The 18333-nt window shown below is 40.6% G+C and overlaps 1 pseudogene; it reads right to left on the reverse strand.

Moving 5' to 3' along the window:
* Positions 1-637: 637 nt before the first annotated feature.
* On the reverse strand, positions 638-4053 carry LOC101015273 (annotated as a pseudogene).
* Between the last annotated feature and the right edge of the window lie 14280 nt (positions 4054-18333).

The following is an 18333-nucleotide window of genomic DNA, read 5'->3' on the forward strand; positions in this document are numbered from 1 at the left end:
CTATCAGTTCTCTTCAAAGAAACAGCGAGAAGAAACAAAGCTGAAGTCTGGCAAATGTGTGAGACTGAAATATCTATTAGGCCAAAAAAGATTGTGAGAAAGATTACTCCAGATGAGACAGCCAGTCATTGGCACTAAGCAATTTCAGCAGTGTCCTAGATTCCAAAAGTAAAGTCAATACTGAGAACAGTGTTTCTTCAAAAGCCTACGGAAGGTTCTCACACAACCCTCATAATGCGTATCTGTTTCCCAATCTTTAGGCAAGAGCTGCATTCGACATATTCTGAGTAAAATACGCCAATGGCCATTTTAAAGACATTATATGTGAATCACTCAAATTTCCAACATGCCTGGGAATAAGCCTAAAACTACATGGTTTACAAGAAATGCTTGTGAAATGTTATCTTGGTCACCCCTAAGTTTTAATGTCATTTTTTGTGAAGTTTCATTGTTTAATGTCTAATTCCTAATTATTTAATTTTTTTAAGAAGGATCAGATTTTTTTCATGATGTGAAAATTAAGAATTTGCCTACATGGTTGAAAATATTCACAAGAGACTTGATTATTCACATTCACATACACAGAGAAAGTTTGCTGAATTTAAAAAAAAAAAAAAAAAAAAAAAAAGCTCTTTTACCCATGCAACCCACTCTCAGGGACACTCAAGTGCTTGTCTGTTCCTCTGTGGGCTTCAGTTTTCATCAATGTTGAATAGTTTGGCCACTTCACTAAGATCTTCAGATTGCTCACCATCCTCAGTGGTCTTCCTTGCTATTGGCATTTGGTTAAAGATGTTCCATATAGCATGATCCCCACAACCACTTTGTCCCTGGAATGGAAAATGCCACCTTTGCTGTAGTCCTCCAAGGCTCCTGGGAGAGGAGCCTTGGAACTGCAGGGGTGCTGGGAGGAAGAGTAATTTCTGAGGCCTCGTACTCTGTTTCACTCTCTGATCGGGTAACAGCTCCTGATTGCTCTGTGGCAGATTTTGGGTTGTCTTGTGCAGCTGCTTTTGCAAAAGCACCAACTGTGGGCCAAGAGCTTCACAGCCAGCATCAGGGCTCAAATCATTCCAGAACACTGACTGATGCCAGTACAACTTAGCAGCTCCAGTTATATTTTCCCCAGCCAATCTTCCACTCACAAAAGCATGATCGTGGTGCTCTAACCGCCTCCTCCCAGATTTATATCATAGAAGCATGCAGCATCTCCTGCTGCCCATGTTTGAGCATGCGTATAGCTCTACATTTACGCAGAAGCCACCAAAATCTGGGTCTATTTCCAGCCCACCAGTTCTCGACCAACTCAACACTGCGCTTCAGGCTCATGGCTGTGGTCAGTTTCTACCATCCCACCATCTTTCAACCTGATGAGTAACTTGACACTGCACCGACTTCAACCGACTGCACAATAGCAATGGGCATCATCTTAACCCCATCTCGTCTGACTTTTTCCATGGCTCAGTTGCAGAGCGATTTGCAGAAGACCTTTCCCATATTTCCTTTCTCAGAAAACAGTTGAATCACTTCTGCCCCCAAGGCTCCAACCCTTTCTGCCAAGAGCACAGGACAGTTCACCACCAAGCAAGCCCCCACTGATAACCGTAATTGACTTTAATTCCATGAAATCTTTGGAGTCCTACAGTCTCCAATCATTCTAGAGAGTGTTGCTCTGCTCTTCACCTCTGATCCAGCTTCATCAATGTCAGACAGACTTCTTGGAGGACCTCTTGTTGCAATCAAGCAGTTTTCATAGGCTATTTGAGAGCCATTGTTAAGTTTCACTGTGTTGCCTCTCACTTTCAGCTATACCACCTTCTACCTGGTGAGGATAGCCACAACACCATTCTCGATGTGAGGCAAGTCCTGAGCAGAGACACAGAAAGAGGTGGCTGGAAATACATGCTTCTCTCTTTTTCCATTCCATTGTCTGGATCACAGCATCTTTGTGACATCTGAGTCATCTGAAAACCACAGTTCTTTTGGAATTTTTCTTTGTTTTTCACTTTTATTTTAGGTTCAAGGGTACACATACAGGTTTGTTACACAGATAAATTGGATGTCATGGAAGTTTGGTGTACAGATTATTTCATCACTCAAGTAATAAGCATAATACCTGATAGTTAATTTTTTGATCCTCACCCTCCTCCCACCCTCCACCTTCAAGTAGAACCCAGTGTGCATTATTCTCTTCTTTTTGTTCATATGTACTCAATGTATAGCTCCCACTTATAAGTGAGAACATCTGGTATTTGGTTTTCTGTTCCTGTGTTAGTTTACTTAGGATAGTGGCCTCTAGCTCCATCCATGTTGCTGCAAATGACATGATTTCATTCTTTTTATGGCTATGTAATACTCCATGGTGTATGTATATGTACTACATTTTCTTTATCCAGTCTACCACTGATGGGCATTTGGATTGATTCCATATCTTTGCTATTGTGAATAGCACTGCAATGAACATATATGTGCATGTGTCTTCATGGTAGAATGGATTACATTCCTTTGGGTATATACTCATTAATAGGATTGCTGGCTTGAATGGTAATTCTGTTTTAAGTTCTTTCAGAAATCACCAAACTGCTTTCCACACTGGCTGAACTAATTTGCACCCCCACCAACAGTGTATAAGCATTCCCTTTCTCTGCAACCTCACCAGCATCTGTTATTTTTTGACTTTTTAGTAACAGTCATTCTGACCAGTGTGAGATGGTATTTCATGGTGGTTTTGATTTGCATTTCTCCAAGAATTAATGATGTTGAGCATTTTTTTATATGCATTTTTTATATGCTTGTAAATTTGTTAAGCACCTTATAGATTCTGGATATTAGACCTTTGTTAGATGCATAGTTTGCAAATATGTTCTCTCTTTCAGTAGGCTGTTTACACTCTTGATAGTTTGTTTTGTTGTTGCTGTTGTTGTGCAGATGCTCTTCAGTTTAATTAGGTCCCGTTTGTCAACTTTTGTACCATGGTTCTTTTGAAAGAGGAGATCGTATGTATGACAGCTCAGGATCTTCAGACATAATCAGGACCCCAGCCCCAGCATCCCAAGCCCAGATGGCTCTGGCTGCAGCAAAAGCAGCAGTTCTTCCGCCAGTGAGCAGGAGAGGGACATGATTTGGTACGCTGGCTTGAGGAACTGGCTCTCCACCTAGAGCAGATAACATGGTCCTTTTTTGCTTCTCTTCTGATGTAAGCCCTAACCCTAGCATTCTTTCATTATATCTTTTTTGGTTATCCTTTATAGTCGTGTAGGTATATGCACCAGCTCCTACTGTTGATAAGCCCACAATAAGGACTTAACACAGAATTATCTGTTCTGCCTCCTGGTGCTCCAGAGCTAGCCATTTGTCATGTTATCTGGAGTTCTAGAGGAATTAGAACTTGTGCCATTGCTGGAACAAGTTGCCTAGAAGCCAGTTTCTCTGCCTCGGGGTGCAGACGCACACCATCTGCACCAAGGGCACCAGCTTTTCCTTCAAAGTACTCACCACAAGGTGTCCACACCAGAACATTTCAGCAACTGCTACTCGGAACTTCTTCCTTTAGTTTCCTTGGATTCACATCAGACCAACGGGTCAAACGCCATCTAATGTTTATGTTTTTACACTTAATTTTTTCCCGAATGATTGTGGAATACTCTTAATTTAATTATTCACAACATACTTGCAAAAGTCTACATTGTATATTAGGAAGTAAAAAGCTAGTCACCTACTTGTTGTAAAAGCTTTGAGAAGACCTACATCTCATCTGTTGGCAGAATCTTAGGGAGATTATTGGCCAAAAAATATATAAATAATAAAGGACCGAGTTCCAGAAAAGAAGTGGTGCTGATGCAAGATGGAAAGATCTCAATCAGAGTTGAAGTCTGTGAGAATGGTTCAAGTACACATACTGAGACTGGAGGATTAATTTTCCATCCTAAAAACCATTTACAGAGCAGACTGCAAGTATATAAAAAAGGATCAAGGAGGCCAGGCACGGTGGCTCACGCCTGTAATCCCAGCACTTTGGGAGGCCGAGGTGGGTGGATCATGAGGTCAGGAGTTCAAGACCAGCCTGACCAACATGGTGAAACCCTGTGTTTACTAAAAAAAAAAAAAAAAAAAAAAAAAATTAGCCAGGCCTGGTGGCGCGCACCTGTAATCCCAGCTATTCGGGAGGCTGCAGCAGGAGAATCTCTTGAACCTGGGAGGCAGAGGTTGCAGTGAGCCAAGATCACGCCACTGCACTCCAGCCTGGGGAACAGAACGAGACTCCATCCCAAAAAAAAAAGGATAAAGGCTGCCACCTGTTGTAGGAGTCTGAATTATGCCAGCTCAGTGGCTGATCTCAGCCACTCACAAAGAAGCACCTTGCCCAGGTAATATCAGCAACTGGGCCACAGAGAAATGCTCACGATATCCACAAGAGCATTAGTGCAGCACTGCCATTAGCTCCAAGCTTCAGATTCTTAGAGGACCCCTTCAGTGAGCATTTCAAATCTGACATCCCTGACATCAATAAAACAAAGAAAATAAATGGCAGTTTGCATAAAATTGCAAGGACCACTAACCCCACTCCAGATAGAGAAGGACAGAGACTATGCTCGAGCAACCCCTAGAGGACATGGTGGGCTGAGCTGCAGAATTGCAGGTTCATTTATATCTGTCTGTTAGAGTCTTATAATCTTATATGGCCAGGAGCAATAGCTGTTAGAATAATATTTATGGCTACATAGTATTCAGCAAAAAAGCAGACAGCTCATTCAATTATTTACTTTGACTATATACATGGTAAATAGCTCTCAGAAAATGTCTCTCAGAGTGACCTTGGGCTTTTAGTCTCCACCAAAAGAACTTCAGATTTCAAATGGAATAGCATCCAATGTTAAGTTTCCCTTGTCACTTCTTATAATTTCTTATTAGGTTGGTGCAAAAGTAACTGCAGTTTTTGCCATTGACAGTAATGGCACTTTGGGAGGCCAAAGCGGGCCAATCGCCTGAGGTCGGGAGTTTAAGACCAGTCTGCCCAACGTGGAGAAACCCCATCTCTACTAAATATACAAAATTAGCCAGGCGTGGTGGCACATGCCTGTAATCCCAGCTACTCGGGAGGCTGAGGCAGGAGAATCGCTTGAACCCAGGAGGTGGAGGTTGCGGTGAGCCAAGATCGCACTATTGCACTCCAGCCTGGGCAAAAAGAGTGAGACTCCGTCTCAAAAAATAAAATAAAATAAAGAGTCACAGGTAATCAACTATATTTTGCCAAGCTGAAAATGTCTCAAGACAAACAGAGTAAGTAAACACTCTAATCCCTTTTTAAAAGTCAACTACAGGCCAGGGATGGTGGCTCATGCCTGTAATCCCAGCATTTTGGGAGGGTGAGGCAGGTGGATCATTTGATCTCAGGAGTTCAAGACCAGCCTGGGTAACAGGGCAAAACCTCATCTCTATAAAAAATTAGCCAGGTGTGGTTACATGCACCTGTGGTCCCAGCTACTTGAGAGGCTGAGGTGGGAGGATCACTTGGGCCTGGCAGGTGGAGGCTACAGTAACATAATTGTACCACTGCACTCCACCCCGGGCAACAACAGCGAGACTCTGTCTCAAAAAGAATAAAAATAAACAATAAAAACTTAGGACTTCTAATTCACACCAACTTAGGATTTCTCCACAAATAAGACAGCAGAGGTTTTTCTACTGTGGTTAACTTTCTCTTAGTATGTATTGGATAAAATCATACAAGTAAATGCAAGCATCATTCTCTGGATGGACTAATATTTTAGAAATAAAAATGGAGTATCTCATATCGCCAAAATAATTTGAAATTAATTGTAAATTGCATCCCTGTTCGAAAACATCGTGTTTAGAAATATTAATCAACAGAATGACTGTTTTTTTTTTTTTTTTTTTTTTTTTTTTTTTTTTTTTACTGGCTAAAACCAACAGAAGAGCAACTCGGTTCCATTTTGAGGAGGTAGGATACCATAGGGGTTAAGGACAGTCTTTGAGGTCAAGGACAGTCTTTGAGGTCAGTAGATTTGAGTGGAAATCCTGCCTCTCAGAAGCACCTCAAACCGTGTGTGTCTTCTTTAACAATTTACTTCTTTCCTTTAAGCTTTACTTTCCCACCAGTAGGAAGACAATATTAATAACTACCTCAAAGCAAAGCAAGTCAACTAATCTATATGAACTATAGTTCTTCCTGCTGTAAAAATGAACTGTTAATACTGACCTCAGAGACTCATTGTTCGAACTTAACAAAAAACCTGCTGAAACACATGAAATGTCAAGAACTACATAAATATCATAATTAGGTTGCTTCATATCATTTGTGGAACGTGGCGGTATATAAATTAAGTAATTAAATATATAAGTATTAACAACAATTAGTCTGTAGAATTTTCTAGTCAATTCTCATACCAGGATCTCAGGCTCTTACACTGATTGGAAAACCACATTTGGACATGGCTTGATACACAGGATCCTTGCCTTTATATCACTGAGTGAGCTTGTTGTGGAGACAAATGTCCAACAGGCATAAACAGACAAACTCATTTCCCTTCATGACTGCACAATCTGAATATGGGTGGACAAGTGAGGTCAAAACGTGGCTGAACCTTGGCACTATTCTTGCCTCATTGGTTTTCAGCCCAGGTTTCTTAAGAAAGAAAGCTTCTTTTTTATTGCATCATCTCAGCCTCTCAAACCCCAAAGGGCAACATTTCTAGAGATTTCTGCACAGCAAGGAGGGTTTTCTCCCACCCAAAAGCAATGTCTCAAACTTTTGCTGCTGTTGTCCTGACAGACTCCTTATATCTTTTTCTCCTTCAGAGACCAATGCTAAACTCGAGAGTGGCTTATTTAAACATTTTTTACTCACCTTATTAATATCCAGTGGAAATTATCTGGACTGCCTTTCAAAGAAAGTTCTATTAGTGTCAGGTAACAACATGCTCTGCAGTTTAAATGCAACTTTTAAGCATTTCAGAATTGATGCTTAAGTAATCACAGGATTTGCATTTTAAAACTTATGCTAGCATAATGAAGTAAAAGAGAGGCACAATACCTGTGTTCTAGTCCTGATAGTCATCAAATTCTACAAACTTCAGCTTTCTTATCTACACACGGATTTTTGCCAAGATCTAATGTGTGTGCGTGCACACACACACACTCCAAATCCGTGGGTCCCATGGGTCCCATGGGTTCTGCATTCATGAATTCAACCAATTGCAGATCAAAACTATTCAAAAAAAAATTGTGTCTGCACTGAACATGTACAGACTTTTACTTGCTTGTCATTATTCCCTAAACAATATGTGACAATAACTATTTACATTGCATTTGCATTGTATGAGGTATTATAAGTAATCTAGAGATGATTTAAACTATATGAGAAGGGCCGGGCGTGATGGCTCAACGCCTATAATCCCAGGACTTTGGGAGGTGGAGGGGGGTGGATCAACTGAGGTCAGGAGTTCAAGAACAGCCTGGCCAACATGGTGAAACCCCATCGCCACTAAAATTACAAAAATTAGCTGGGTGTGGTAGCGGGAGCTACTCAGGAGGCTGAGGCAGGAGAATAGCTTGAACTTGGGAGGCGGAGGTTACAGTGGGCCGAGATGGTGCCATTGCACTCCAGCCTGGCAACAAGAATGAAACTCCATCTCCAAAAAAACAATATAAAATAAGGTATATGTAAGGATGTGCATAGGTTATATGCAAATACAAAGCCATTTTATATCAAGGACTTATGCAACTGCAGATTTTGATATCTGCAGGACATCCTAGAACCAATGCTCACAGATACCAAAGGATGACATTATAACATAAATGTGATTTTGTATACAAAGGTAAGGTTAAAAGGGATTTGGTTATCTCTAAAATTTCCAAGTTGCTTTTCAAATACCACAAATTATTTCCCAAGTAGTTATGATAATAATGCATGGGGGAGAAAGAGCCACTTGCAAACATCAGAATTCATGTTTTTAGCACCAATTGTGGACAGCCTCTGTCCCTGGACCAGAAAATGTAAAACTGAATTAGATACCTATCTACATTCTAGAAGCTCATGGCACATCATAAACATTATCTCTGGTATTGCTGTAGATACTGCAAAGGTTTGCAAGGATTGCAAACAAACCATCTATTCCTTAGGTAGCAAGATGAACCATAATAAAGGACTTAACATCTATAACTTTCACAATATTTCTGCTTGACCTCTCCATTACGGAGCAGCACACATTAATTTCAAGAGGATCTTCCCATGAATAATCTGGCACACTCTTTTTTCTACCCTCATGATTAATAAAAGGCATTCTACGAATGTTTTATAGCAGTTCCCAGAAGGAACAACTCATCTGCCCTGTGCCTGAGAGCTGACTGTGAAAGACCTCAGGGCTAGAGAAATGGCCTGGGATCTTCACCTTTTAGCAGGAAAACTTCCAGGGAATCCCTTTTTTCTGTCCACAATTCATTTTGACCCTCTGCTGCTTCATCCTCCCCACTCATTGCCTGGGGAGTGGGAAAAGGGATGGCTATGAATTGATCTATGTCTCCCCAAAATTCGTATGTGGAAGCCCTAACCTCTGATGCTATTGTATTTCAAGATAGAGTCTTTTTTTTGGCGGGGGCGGGGGGGGTGGCGGACAGATCTTATTCTGTTGCCCAGGCTGGAGTGCAGTGGTGCAATCGCTGCTCACTACAACCTCCGCCTCCCAGGTTCAAGCAATGATCCCGCTTCAGCCTCCTGAGTAGCTAGGATTACAGATGTGCACTATGACACCCAGCTAATTTTTGTACTGTTAGTAGAACGGGGTTTCATCATGTTGGCCAGGCTGGTCCAAACTCCCGATCTTAGGTGATCTGCCTGCCAGGGCCTCCCAAAGTGCTGGGATTACTGGCATGAGCTATGGTACCCAGCCACAGGATAGAGTCTTTAAAGCGGTAATTAAGGTTAAATATGACCATAAGGGTGGGGCCCTAATCCAGCAGGATTGCAAATGCACACAGAAAGGGGTATGTGAGGACACTGTGATAAGGCAGCCATCTGAAGGCTGAGGACATAGACTTGGGGGAAAGTAAGATGCTGACACCTTAATCTTGGACTTTCAGCCTCCAGAACTATGAAAAAATAAATGTCTATTGTTTAAGCCATCCAGTCTGTAATATTTTGTCATGCCAGTCTTAGCAGACTAATACAGGGGATTCACCAAGCTTTGGAATCAAAGTGTTCTTCCGACAGACACAAACACTTCCTCTGTTTTCAGCCCCAGGCCTGTGTCACCATTTCCACAGAAGCCAGTGCCTTCCATTCCTCTGGGCTGCAGAGCAAGTGGGCAAACTTTGCATTAGTATCCCACAAACCTTAGGCAATTAGCTATTAACATCACCCTTTTCCTCTCTGCTAAATCAATTTCTATTCTTATTTCTTGTGATTTATAGCTAATGGCATCTCTGATTGCCATCAAAAGTGAAATTCCACCTGTAGCTCCAGCTACTAGGGAAGCTGAGGCAGGAGAATGGCTTGAAACCTGGAGGCAGAGGTTGCAGTGAGCCAAGATTGTGCCACTGCACTCCAGCTTGGGCAACAGAGCAAGACTCCATCTCAAAAAATAGTAAGTAATAAATAATAAGTAATAAAGTTCCATGTCACCACACTGAAGGTAAGTTATACATTATACATCTGAACTTTCAAGAAATCAGGGAGAGAGAAAATAGCCACATCTCCAATTAGGCCAGTTTCAGTTGGCATGACAAGGAAGTCCACCTGCTTTAACCTTTACAAGAAAAGTAACTTTGAAACTATCAATCTGCATTTCGTTTTCTGTTTCTGCTTTCTTCAGCTCTTTTCTGTCTATAAAACCAAAGTGCCCAACTAAAATATTTAAACTAAACTTGCTGGCCAGGTGCGGTGGCTCACACCTGTAATCCCAGCACTTTGGGAGACCGAGGCGGGCCAATCATGAGATCAGGAGATCAAGACCATCCTGGCTAACACAGTGAAACCCAATTTCTACTAAAAATACAAACACTTAGGCAGGGGTGGTGGCGAGGGGTGGTGGCAGGTGCCTGTAGTCCCAGCTACTCAGGAGGCTGAGGCAGGAGAATCGCATGAACCTGGGAGGCGGAGTTTGCAATGAGCTGAGATCACACCACTGCACTCCAGCCTGGGCAATAGAGTGAGACTTCATCTCAAAAAAATAAAATAAAATAAAAAAATAAAAATAAACTAAACTTGCTATGATTTTGTCTTTTGCCAGTCTGGCGATCCCAAAGGGACCCAGGGTACACTGCTGATCACCCCCAAGACTCTTTGAGGAATGCAGGAAAAGCACCACTGACCCCTTTTCAGGTTTCCTGTCTTCCTCGTGGAGCCCTGACAGTCGTAACTAAGTTTCTCTCAAGTCAGACTCTGCTCTTTTTGCATTGCACTCCTGGTTTTTTTTGGCTTTCAAATCCAGTTAGTTTGTGCTATGAGAAGGGACTTGGCCTTTGAGTTTGTGGTGGCTGACAAGTAACTGGCAAGAGCTGCATCTTTCTGCTCCCACTTTGGAGATGTCTTGGTTAAAGTTATAGAGGCTTATTTGTTTTGGTCTTAAGCCCCCAAGAATACGGCCAGACAGAAATGTGGGTGTACCCCACGTGCAGCTAGTGTATTGACTGCTGCCAGCTCTCAAGGAATTGTCTAAGTCTTCCTTTCTTTTGGTTATCTTTGGGAGAAGCTCTGGATCATGAAAGAGCTACAATTTTAAAGGTAACTGACAGCAGTTGCAATAAATGGTTGTTATTGTAGGAGGCATGAACTCCTCAAAAATTTGGGTTTCTGTCCTCTTCTTTTCTTTTGGGTTTCTGTCCTCTTCTTTACTTTTTCTTGAATGCCTCAGTAAGGGAGGCTTCAGGGTACTGACTGGGTCAGACAAAACTGGGTATTGGCTAAATTGATCAAGGGGATCTCAGAGCCAAAGCTACAACCTGACTGGTGGGCATAGTTTGAGCAAACTTAAAAGCTATTACAGCTGTGGCTGGGTGCAGTGGCTCATGCCTGTAATCCCAGCACTGAGGCCGAGGCAGTCAGGAGTTCGAGACCAGCCTGGCCAACATGGTGAAATCCTATCTCTACTAAAAATACAAAAATTAGCCTAGTGTGGTGGTGCACACCTGTAATCCCAGCTACTCGGGAGGCTGAAGCAGAAGAATCACTTGAACCTGGGAGGCGGAGGTTGCTGTGAGCCAAGATCATGCCACTGCACTCCATCCTGGGTAACAGCGCGAGACTCTGTCTCTCAAAAAAAATAAAGCTATTACAGTGCTCACCACTAAAAAAATAAGACTTCCATGAAAAAATAACCTGGTAACAGAATGGGCTAACTGACATTAGGTTGCTCACCACCCTCAAGAATATTTTCATGCAATGAGGTAGGCCATGAAAGCATTACACGACACAAGCCCGTGGTGCTTTCTTCAGGCTTTAATCTTGGCTCTAAGAGAGCCAAGATTCAATCTACAAATTTCACCCTTAATTTCTAAAGACCTGAATACTCCATAGGCCTACCTTTTAGATGTGTAAATACTAGGTCCCAGAAGCTGCTTACAAAAATAGCAAAATCATACTACAGATAATTTAGAATTATGATGGCCATGACATGGAATTTTCCAGATGAACCACACTGCACTTTAAGAAATGCATTTAAAAATGAGAGTCTCTCATGGGGGGCCTACCAAGGGTTGTCTATTGATGTGTATACTCTTCCAAAAAGGAATTTAAAATTTTTTATACTTTTTTAAAAAGACTCCTTACAAAGGCAAATGGAAAGCTTAAGTGACTAATTGATGAGAAAAATTGAATCTGTTAACCTTTTCACGTAGTTATTCTCCCATCCCTAAGGCAAAAAAAAAGTGAAATAAAGTATTTATAAAGGTCAGGGTGGATCTGCTGCTTGTTCAGAGCTATCCATCCTGAGTTCATGTGTAGAAAATGCTTTTTTTGCCCCATTTGTTAATGGGCTCCAGCCTGAACTCAGTAAATTCAGTTGAGAAGCAAGCACTGGCCAAGGGCAGTGGTTCATGCCTGTAATCCCAGCACTTTGGGAGGCCGAGGCAGGCGGATCACCTGAGCTCAGGAGTTTGAGATCAGCCTGGTCAACATGGTGAAACTCCATCTCTACTAACAATACAAAAACTAGCCAAGCATGATGGCGTGTACCTGTAATCTCAGCTACTCAGGAGACTGAGGCAGGAGAATTGCTTTGATCCCAGGAGGCGGAAGTTGCAGTGAGCCGAGATCGTGCCACTGCACTCTAGCCTGGGTGACAGAGCAAGACTCCATCCTAAAAAAAAAAAAAAAAAAAAAAAGAAAGAAACTAACTCAAATGCTTTTTAAGTTCACATGACTTCAGTAAAATTTCGTAAATAAGAATACTGTTGGTTTAATTAAAATGAGATGGGGGAAGGTGACGATGGTTAATGGGTACAAAAAAAATAGAATAAGACCAACTATTTGATAGCACAATAGGTTGAATACAGCCAATAATAACAACTGTGTATTTCAAAATATCTTAAAGAGTGTAATTGGATTGTTTGTAACTCAAAGGATAAAAGCTCTATGAGGGATAGATACCTCAATCTCCATGATGTGCTTATTTCACACGGCAAGTCTGTATCAAAACATCTTACATACCCCTTAAATAAAATACCTACTACGTACCCACCAAAATAAAAATAGAAAACAAAAAAATGAAAACAGTCATGTCTTCAGAATTGTCGGCATCAAATATAATGCAGAAACAATCTTTATTTCTATTAGATCATTCAGATCATAAAATTATGAGTTCGACCTCAGAAAAAATGTGCGAGAGGATAGTGCAGTGTCCGCTACTTTGTGTGTATCAAGCACAGAAGCAAAACAAGGACCCATATATTTAATTTTGGGGGTTTTTAATGATATTTGCCCAATATGCATGTGCTATGAGACAGTTCATGAGAAAATGACTTGAGATGATGGCTAAGTCTGTCAAATGTCTCAATTTTTATGAATAATCTAAGTGTAATTGTTAAGGACAAAGGAAATAAACGTGAGATAAAACTTTACAAATGAACTTGCCATAGTTATCGAAATCTTTTTCAGCAACTTGAAATCTTAATCTCACGTAATATTAACAGATATTCATGAAATATGAGTCATTTCTAAGTTAAAATATTAACATTAATTGCTGAACATATGTTTAAAGTATATACACTTTGGCATCTTATTTTTACATGATATAAAGAAGCTAAATATATTTGAGTCTGTTGGTAAACATGAAAAAATTGTTCCATGAGGAAGCACATGTTTTTGGAAATTATAAAATGTATATTCATAAAATGTTGATATATGACAGTTTAAAATTGCTTATTCCCTAGGTTTTCATTAGAAATTAAGGTTATTAAGAGTCAAAAATTCTAATCAACATATGGTAATTAAAACTAGAAATAAAAAAAGAAACACTTCATACGGTAAGGAAAGTAAGACATGTTTCTGCTAAGTGAAGCTATGTGGTATGGAAGATGTGCTCTGGCTAAGAGAAAAAGTGAGTAATTTTTGTTTGGAAGTGGAATAACTGGTTTGTCCAAAAGGAGAAAGAGGAAATGTATAGGACAAAGGACTGAAGTAATATAAGAAAGTTATAGATTTGTGGAAGATAAATCTTACGAGAGAAATTTTATGTGTAATCAAGTTGCCTAAAATTATAGAATTACTTGTAAGTAACTGATGCGCTTAAGCATTCCTCCTGCCTCAGCCTCCCGAATAGCTGGAACTACAGGCATGAGCCCCCGCACCCAGCTCTTATTTTTCAGAATACTTGAGCACTTTGTTTGATTCCAAATATGATTAATAAAATTTCAACTTGAGGGGAACAATCGGAGAAGTCCATGAAGTTCACTCAGATATTTTTCAGGCATGACTGGAACCATTAGAGGGTGCTGTCACAGATTAATCAAATCCTGACTCTGATACATACAAAAATTCATCCACTGGTGGCCTTAAATATAAAATAATTTACTCAGCTTCCTAAAATGAATAAATCATTCCCAGTCTAAACACAAAGAAAATGATGATTTATAGGATGTCATGTCTTGAGATATTTTAAATATAGGTTTTTAAAATTTTTTTGGAGACAGGATCTCACTCTGTCACCCAGGCTAGAGTGCAGTGGTATAATCATGGCTCACTGCAGTTTTTAACTCCTGGACTCAAGCCATCCTCCTTTCTCAGCCTCCCAAGCATTCAGGACTACAGGAGCATGGCCACCACATTGGGATTTTTGGGTTTTTTTTAACTTTTTGTGAGATGGGTTCTTGCTCTGTTGCCCAGGCTGGTGTCAAACTCCTGGGCTCAAGTAACCCTCCTGCCTCAGCCTCCCAAAGTACTGAGATTATAGCCATAAGCCACCGTGCCTGGCTGGTTTTTATCTTTATGTAGAATTCTGATATTTCTTAATGGATCCTGAATCACCCTTAATATTCTTATTTTTAAATTTGACAATTCAAATTTAGTCACATTTTAATAGAGATCTGAGTCAGTAGGTAGGTTTCTGTCCCACCTTGTCCCACCTGTGTGTGGAGATAAAGCACTTTCTACATAAAGCTGCCCAGAAGGCCAGGCGCAGTGGCTCACGCCTATAATCCCAGCACTTTGGGAGGCCAAGGCAGGTGGATCACCCAAGGTCAGGAGTTTGAGACCAGCCTGGCCAACATGGCAAAACCCCATCTCTACTAAAAATACAAAAATTGGCCAGGCGTGGTGGCGCACTCCTGTAGTCCCAGATACATGGGAGGCTGAGGCAGGGGAATCACTTGAACCCAGGAGGTAGAGATTGCAGGTGAGCTGAGATCGTACCACTGCACTCCAGACTAGGTGACAGAGCAATACTCTGTCTCAAAATAAATAAATAAATAAAAATAAAGCTCATAAAAATAAATGCCCATAAATCTAGCCACATTGACAATGGTGTTAGGAAGAACAATCTCAGATTTGACAAAGTTCTCCTAAAGCTATCCAAAATATTATGACTGATAAATGGTTGTACAGAATTATCAAATTTGTAATGTGTAAATAAATTACCTCAGGTTTTCTCAGAATAAAATGTTCTAAAGTTGGCTGGGCGCAATAGCTCACACCCGTAATCCCAGAACTTTAGGAGGCTGTGGTGGGAGGAACACTTGAGGCCAGGAATTCGAGACCAGTCAGTCTGGGTAACATACTGAGACCCCCATCTCTACTTTTTTTTTTTTTTTTTTGAGAAAGAGTCTCACTCTATCACCCAGGCTAGAGTGCAGTAGCATGACCTCAGCTCACTGCACCTCTGCCTCCCAGGTTCAAGCGATTCTCCTGCCTCGGTGTCCCAAATAGCTGGGATTACAGATGAGCACCACCATATCCGGCTAATTTTTTTATTTTTAGTAGTGACGGGGTTTCACCATGTTGGCCAAGATGGTCGTCAACTCCTGACCCCAAGCAGTCCACCTGCCTCAGCCTCCCAAAATGCTGGGATGACAAGCATGAGCGACTGTGCCAGCCCCCAAAAAATATTTTTAATTGAAAAAAAAGTTCTAAGAAGGTAAGATTATGACTAAGAATGCCATATTTTAAACTGAAATTTTCATTTTAAAAATGCATAAAAGAACTAGAGTTTTATAATACAATAATCATCTAGCATGTGATAAAGTGGGCCTTTCATTCTAGAATTCAGGGTATCAGTTTCTTCTGGATGGCACATGTACGCCTAAGCACATGAACAAAGACATGCACATACATGTTCTCTCACTCCTGTCTCTTTTTTTCTGTGTCTACCAGGGAAAAGAAGCAGAGTTAATAAGCAATAGGTTTGGTGTCTGCTCGAACTTAATTGCTGGAAAGTAAGTACTGGGGATTATTCTCACGTTGGCCATACATGATCTGGGGAAGAAAAGTGACAACAGCAAAAGTTCTCAGAGAAATGAATACAGGAAAGTAGGAAGGTTACGTCCTTGGAAGTCAGAGTATTCAGCTTTGTGAAGACATTTCTAAACTTTCCACATTCTGGAATGCTCTCTGGGTTCTGCAAGGAATAAGTAGCTAAAGTGAAGCAGAGAATGACAAGGTGATGCAGACACTTGAGAATAAGAAGGTGACAAAATCTTGATGTCTAAAGATCAGCAAAAGATAAGTGGCGATGGAGTAGCAAAGCACAGGAAAGCCTCACTGCAGATTCATTGATCCAGGGAGCCAAGACAGGCAGTGCTATTTTAGACAGCACCATGAGGGCAGCCTGGCAGATCTGCGCTGATAGGGCACCCTCAAGGCTGGCTGGAATGGAGGGAGTTTGAGTGACAGTTGGCTTCTCAATATAAGTCCTTTCTTATCAGATAATAATACAGAGTGAACAGCCCAAAAGGTCTCCGCAGAGAGAACCCGCAGTGTACATTAAATGAAACGTTCGCATTGGTACATCAGAGCCCCTCTGCAGTGAGAAGGGCCATCTGAGAACATGAGCTGAGGAAATTAAAAAAGAAAAGAGTAGTATAAGGGATTTTCAGCTTCTGCTGACTCAGATTAATGGAATTGGCTCTCTTTTTTCTACTTTAAGTAGGTCACATTTAATATAAACTCATTGTTATATATATAAAAAACATATATATTTAAAATATATATATTTAAAATGTATATGTGCATATATGTGTGTATACATATGTATACATATATATGTGTATACATTTATTTAAAATGCCCACAAAATTCAAAAAGAAATTCAAATTCAAATTGACCCTCAGGTTACACAGCTCTCAGAAAAGAAAAAGTGTGCTTTTCTTATCTGTTATTGAATTAGGTGTGCTGTTTTCCTGTCTTATCTTTCCAGGATAGGTAAAGGATAACAACAAGCTATATTTATGAAATCTGATTTGCCCAGTGTCTAGGCAGCTCCCTGGAAGAAGAGGCATGGACTTTTTTCAGGCTTACATGGCAATATTTATTTAAAGACTCCCTAAAGATTTTTAAAGCTAATGTATCACCTGCAAATACCAAACAGAGTAACTGAATTTAAGGAGCCACAAGGCATCTTAGTACTTCTGATGTCGGGCTAGAACAATTCATTCTACCCAATAAATCAACATTTTTGAGCCCAAAGCCCTAAGATAATAAGCACCCCATGTTTTATAAAGAATTCCCAATAAACACTTGAGTTTTCACAAAACAATATTTCACAAAAATAGTTGTTTAATCATTCTAAATTGCAACAATAATTGAAGTTACAAGCCCCCTGAAACCATGTATTACCAAGCCAGTATGTACCCGCCATAAAATGCAGATTCACAAACCTTTTGTGCTTACAGTGAATTTTGAATCTGCTGACTTTTCTTAGACAAGGGTAAGAATAAAAACATTCTTTTCTCTGCTTACAGTGGCAAAAAATCACAGGGAGAAATAATACATTTTCAAAAGTACTTCTATCACACTTTCAGCTCCTAATAAAAGCATCTGCCCACAAAGATGACATTTTCTCTTTGTTTCTCCCTTTAAATTGTTTGCTATCACACTGTCAATCAAAAGCAAATTTACACCCTAGACAGATGCAAAGCATAGTCTTTTCCATAGTAGTTTTAAAGATAGTGAGTCATTTGTCTATTAGCCAAAGCCTACAGAGTCTCATTGATTCTGCAACAGGAATGCTCTTTTCAGAATTACTGAAAGTCACAGCTACCTTCAGCCTAAAAGGTTGAAGCCTTCCCCTTGGCTACAAATTTACTAAGCTATAGAAAGTTTTTTTAGTACCAATTTTGTCCCCTTGGTGGATCTAGGATTCTTCCTGATTGCTGCTACCTAAGGCAGAAGTGGCAGAGTTTTCTCCTAAAAAGTGTACCATTGGGCAGGGCATGGTGGATCATGCCTGCAATCCCAGCACTGTGGGAGGCCGAGGCAGGATGATCACTTGAGCCCAAGAGTTCAAGGCCAGCCTGGACAACATAGTGAGATCCCATCCCTGCAAAAATAATAATAGTAATAAATATCCAGGTATAGTGACACGTGTCTGTAGTTCCAGCTACTCAGGAGGCTACAGTGGAAGGATCACTTGAGGCCAGGAGGTCAAGGCTGCAGTAAGCCATGATCATACCACTGCACTCCAGCCTGGGCAACACAGTGAGATCCTGACTCAAAAAAAAAAAAAAAAAAAGTATACCACTGGACAAAGCTATCCAACAGAGTATCTTCCCTTTTAAAATTCAAAGACCCCTTTAAAAATCCAAGAAAAAGTTACGACTAATTTTCCGAGAAATAAATACACATAAGGGATCATCATAAACATGTGTGATATGTGGGTTTCAGGATTT

The sequence above is a fragment of the Papio anubis genome, chromosome 11 (genome assembly GCF_008728515.1).
Source record: "Papio anubis isolate 15944 chromosome 11, Panubis1.0, whole genome shotgun sequence".
Lineage (NCBI taxonomy): Eukaryota > Metazoa > Chordata > Mammalia > Primates > Cercopithecidae > Papio > Papio anubis.